Genomic DNA, 6,380 nt, shown 5'->3' on the forward strand with positions numbered 1-6,380 from the left:
TTTCGTTGGTTCGAATCCTGGGCGCAGACACGGCACTGCTCATCAAACCACGCTGAGGCAGCGTCCCACATGCCACAACTAGAAGAACCCACAACGAAGAATATACAACTATGTACCAGGGGGCTTTGGGGAGAAAAAGGAAAAAATAAAAATCTTTAAAAAAAAAAAAAAAAAAAGAAGATGTTTAATGTAAACTTCAGGGTAACCAAAAATCAAAAACCTGCAGCAGAGTCACAAAAGATAAAGAGAAGGGGATTAAAGAATAGCCCTAGAGAAAATCATTAATTAACAAAGGAAGGCAACAAGAGAGGAAGAAAGAAACAAGGGAACCACAAATCAGACAGAAAATAATTAAAAAGATGGCATTAGTAAATCTTTACCAATCAATAATTACTCTAAATATAAATGGATTAAATTCTCCAATGAAAAGAGGAGTAGCTGGATGGATAAAAAAATAAGATCCAACTATATACAGCCTACAAGAGACTCACTTCAGCTTTAAGGACACACATAGGCTAAAAGGAAAAGGATGGAAAAAGATATTCCACACAAAGGGAAACCAAAAGAGAGATGAGGTAGGAATACATAGATTAGACAAAACAGACTTTAAGTCAAAAATGGTAACAAGAAACAAAGATATAATTATATATGAAGATCATTATATAATTATCAAGAAGATATAACAATCATAAAAATATATGTGCCCAACATCAAAGCACCTAAGAATATTAAGCAAACACTAACAGTTCTGAAGGGAGAAAAAGACAACAATACAATAATAGCAGACTTCAATACCCCACTTTCAACAATGGACAGATCAACCAGACAAAAAAATCAACAAAGATTTGTCAAATTTCAACCATACTTTAGACCAGTGGACTCCAAAAGACATATACAGAACATTCCATCCAACAAAAGCAGAATACGCATTCTTCTCAAGCACAGATAGAACATTCTCCAAAAAAGATCATATGTTAGATCAAAAACAAGTCTTAGCAAGTTGAAGAAGCTTGAAATCATCCCAAGTATCTTCTCCAACCACAACAGCATGAAACTAGAAATCAATAACAGGAGGAAAGCTGGAAAATTCACAAATATATGGAAAGGAATTCAACAGATTCCTGAACAACCAATAGATCAAAGAAGAAATCAAGAGAGAAATCAAAAAAATATCTTGAGACAAACAAAAATGGAAACACAACATACCAAACTCTATGTGAGGTTGCAAAAGAAGTTCTAAAAGAAAAATTATAGTGATAAATACCTAAATTAAGAAAAAAGAAAGATCTCAAATAAACAACCTCAGTTTACACCTCAAGGAACTGGAAAAAGAAAAATAAACTAAGCCCAAAGTTAGCAGAAGGAATGAAATAACAAAGGGCAGAGTGGAAATAAATCAAACAGAAACCAGAAAAACAAGGAAAAGGTCAACAAACCTAAGAGCTAGTATTTTGAAAAGACAGACCAAACTGACAAACCTTTGGTGAGACTAAGAAAATAAAAAGAAGACTCCAATAAATAAAATCAGAAATTAAAGAGAGGATATTACAACTGGTACTACAGAAATACAAAGGATTATATGAGACAAATATGAAAAATTATATGCCAAGAAATTGGATAATCTACAAAAATGGAAAAATTCCTAGAAACATACAGCCTACCAAGACTGAATCAGGAAGTAATAGAAAATCTGAACAGACCAATAACAAGTAAGGATATTGAATCAGTAATCAAAAACCTCCCAACAAAGAAAAGCCCAGGACCAGATGGTTTCATTGGAGAATTCCACCAAACATTTTTTAAAAATTAACACCAATCTTTCTCAAACTCTTCTAAAAAATTCAAGAGGAGATAACATTCCCAAACCCATTTTAAAAAGCTAGCATTACTTTGATGTCAAAGCCAGATAAGAATATAAGAAAAGAAAACTACAGGCCAACATCCCTGATGTATATAGATACAAAAATCTCAAAATAATAGCAAACCAAATTCAACAGCACATTAAAAGGATCATATATCATGATCATGTGGGACTGATCCCTGGGATGCAAGGATGATTCAACATATGCAAATCATTAACTGTGTTACACCACATTAATAAAACGAAAGACAAAAATCACATGATCATCTCAATAGATGCACAAAAAGCATTGGGCAAAATACAACATCCTTTCATAATAAAAACTCTCAACAAATTGGGTATAAAACAACATAGCTCACACGATAAAGACCATATATGACAAGTCCACAGCTGACATCATATTCAATTGTGAAAAACTGAAAGCTTTTCCTCCAAGATCAGGAACAGGAAAAGGGTGCCCACTCTCACTACTTTTTTTTTTTTTTTAAGATTTTATTTTTTTTCCTTTTTCTCCCCAAAGCTCCCCAGTACACAGTTGTATATTCTTCGTTGTGGGTCCTTCTAGTTGTGGCATGTGGGACGCTGCCTCAGCGTGGTTTGATGAGCAGTGCCACGTCCGCGCCCAGGATTCGAACCAACGAAACACTGGGCCGCCTGCAGTGGAGCACGCGAACTTAACCACTCAGCCACAGGGCCAGCCCCACACTCTCACTACTTTTACTCAACATAGTACTGGAAGTCCTAGCTAGAGCAACCAGGCAATAAAAAGAGATAACATTTATCCAAATCAGAAAGGAAGAAGTAAAATTGTCTCTGTTTGCAGATGATATGATCTGATATAGAGAAAATCCTGAAGACTCCATCAAAAAAAACTGTTAGAACTAATAAATCAATTCAGTAAAGTTGCAGTTACAAAATAAACACACAAAAACCAGTTACATTTCTATACAGTAACAATAAAACAACTAGAAAAGAAATAAAGAAAACAATCCCACTCACAATAGCATCAAAAACAATAAAATACTTAGGAATAAACTCAACCAAAAATTTGTACACCAAAAATTACAACTTTATGAAAGAAACTGAAGACACAAAAAACTTGAAATATATCCTGTGTTCATGGATTAGAAAAATTAATATTGCTAAGATGTCTATATATTTAAATGTATAAAATGTCTGTACATTGGCAAAATGTCTATACCAAGCCATCTATAGATTCAATGCAATCTGTATCAAAATTCCAATGGTATTTTTCACAGAAAGAGAAAAAAAATCCTAAAATTTGTAAGGAGCCACAAAAGACCTCTCCAAATCAATAGCCAAAGTGATCACAAGAAAAAAAGAACAAAGCCAGAGGCATCACATTTCTTCATTTAAAACTATACTACAAAGATACAGAAATTAAAACAGTACAGTACTGGCATAAAAGTAAACACATAAACCAATAGAGCAGATCAGAGAGCCTAGAAATAAGCCCCCACATTTATAGTCAACTAATATTTGACAAGGAAGCCAAGACAGTAAAGAAAGGATAGTCTCTTCAACAAACAGTGTTGGGAAAACTGGATAACTACATACAGAAAAATGAAATTGGACCCCTATCTTACACCACTCCCAAAAATTAATTCAAAATAGATTAAAAACTTAAACATAAAACCTAATACAGTAAAACTCCTCAAAGAAAAACAGGGAGGAAGCTCCTTAACATTGGTCTTGGTAACAATTTTTTAGATATGACATTAAAAGCCCAAGCAACAAAAGCAAAAGTCAATTGCTAGGACTACATCAAACTAAAAAGTTTCTGCACAGCAAAAGAAACAATCAAAAAAATGAAGACAACCTACAGAATGGGAGAAAATATTTCCAAACCATACATCTGATAAGGAGTTAATATCCAAAATATATAAAGATCACACACACCTCAACAACAAAAAAACAAACAATCCAATTAAAACATGGGCAGATAAGCTAAATAGACATTTTTCCAAAGAAGACATGGCCAACAGGTCATTTTTTTTTTCATTTACAAAAGGTAGGCTATGTTTATTTAGAGTCACAAGCAGTTGACTGACTCAGCGTGACTCAAGACCACAAAGAAACCATTTCTACTTCACTCCATTCTAAGTCCTAGGACTGGGGCCCAGACTGGCAGAAGTGATACTTGGGGCCCAGTCACATGAAAAGATCCTCAACATCAGTAATCATCAGGGAAACGCAATCAAAACCACAATGAGCTTTCACCTCACACCCGTTAGAATGCCTATCATCAAGAAGACAAGAGATATGTGTTGGTGAAGATATGGAGAAAAAGGAACACTTGTATGCTGTTGGTGGGAAAAGCAAATTGTACAGCTACTATGAAAAATAGTATGGAGGCTCCTCAAAACATTAAAAACAGAACTACCATATGATCCAGCAATTCTACTTCTGAGTTTATATATAAAGGAAATGAACACAGGATGTCAAAGAGATATACGCACTCCTATGTTTATTGTAGCATTATTCACAACAGCCAAAATATGGAAACAACCTAACTGTCCATTTACAATAAACAGATAAAGAAGTTGTGGTATATATATACAACAAAATGTTATTCAGCCATGAGAAAGAAGGAAATCCTGCCATTTGCAACAACATGCATGGACTGTGAGGGCATTGTGTTAAGTGAGATAAATGAGAGAAAGACAAATACTATGTGATATCATTTATATGTCAAATCTAAAAATGCCAGACTCATAGAAACAGAGAATAGACTGGTGGTTACCAGGGGCTGGGAGGAGGAAGAATTGGAGAGATTTGGTTTAAGGGTACACATTTGCAACCAGCAAATAAGTTTTGGAGATCTAATGCACAGCATAGTCATTACAGACAACAATACTGTATTATAAACTTCAAAGCTGCCAAGAGACTAGATCTTAAGTGTTTCCACCACAAAAAAGAAATGATTATTATGTGATATGATAGAAGTGTTAGCCAAAACTAGAGTAGTAATCATATTGCAATATATATCAAATCAACATGTTGTACATCTAAACATATAGAATGTAAAATGTCAATTATATCTCAGTAAAAATTAAATTTTTTTTTAAAAGGAAAGGAACGCCCATAGTTTTGCCCTTAAACTTACGGTCTTATTGCACATTCTGACAGCCAGAATTGGAACAGCCAGTCAAGCAGCAGCAGCAGTAGTAGTAGCAGCACTAACATAGAGCTTACCATATGACAGGCCCTGTTCTAGGCACTTGAAAAAAGTTTTTTTAAAGATTCTATTCCAAGACGTGGCTATGGGAAGATTTTGTATTATTTTCATATTGGAATTGGAAGAATGAACGCTTTTAGGGGAAAGAAGAATCTGTTTTTTTCCTCTCCCCGAAGCCCCAGTGTCTGGTCCTATGTCCTAGCCGTAAGTCCTTCTAGTTCTCCTGTGTGAGCCACTGCCACGGCATGGTAACTGACAGACAGGTGGTGTGGTTCCGCAACTGGAAAATGAACCTGGGCCACTGAAGTGGTGAGAACACTGAACTTTAACCACTAGGCATCAGGGTTGGCTTGAAAATTTTAATGTTATAATAACCCTATAAAGTAGGAACTATTATACTCATTTTTCATGTAAGGAAACTGAGGCAAACAAAGGCGAAGTAACTTGGCCAAGTTCAAAAAGCCAATAAGTAGCAGAGCAAAATTTCGTACTAAGGCAATGTCTCCTCCCAAATCCATGCTCATAATCACTACTCTTTACTACTCATTAATCATCTATTTTGTGTGGCTGGGGACGGGGCAGGGGGGCGGTCATTAAAATTAATAAGTATATTTGCCATTCAAAAATTTATGTAGGTTTTAAAGCCTGAAAAAAAAACATTATTTTGTACTTCATTTTCTCCCTACTCAAAGAGCTATTTTTCTACATTCCCAATAAACTTTGGATTGAGTGCACGTTTAAACTCCATAGATGACATGCCCCTTGACAGTCTTCATTTATGTCTTTTTAAATGCTTCTCCGATCACCAGAAGTCTGAGCAATATTTCCTCGAGTTGGGCTAGAGTTGCTAGAGGAGTACGCCCTCTAGTGGCCCCATGCTGATATGCAGCCAGGTGAAGCATTCACAGAAAGTATTTCAACATTTCTTTCCTGTTATAGGTTCAGTGGCAGAGCACACGGAAAAAGGGAAAAGAAAATATTAAAAAGCAAACCAAAAACTCCATGATGGGTCTTAATGCATTACCGTGCCTAACTGAGGGGATGATGCTATCCTTAGACTGACAGGGCAGAACATGAGGTCACAATGGAAAATTATTTTGTTCCTGGCTCAGATGTAGACAATTCAACTATACAAGAGCTTTTTTAAAATATACCATCCCTATATCTTGCTATCTTTTGAAAGAGAACTGAAAATGACAATTCTTGCAAAATTTGAAGTAAATGCCAGACCATAAAATTGCTATAAAAATAATCATAAACCTATACATCCCCCAGGCTTACGAGACCTGCAAGTAAAGATAACTCTTTTCCTTTTTCCTT

The sequence above is a fragment of the Equus caballus genome, chromosome 6 (assembly GCF_041296265.1).
Source record: "Equus caballus isolate H_3958 breed thoroughbred chromosome 6, TB-T2T, whole genome shotgun sequence".
NCBI lineage: Eukaryota > Metazoa > Chordata > Mammalia > Perissodactyla > Equidae > Equus > Equus caballus.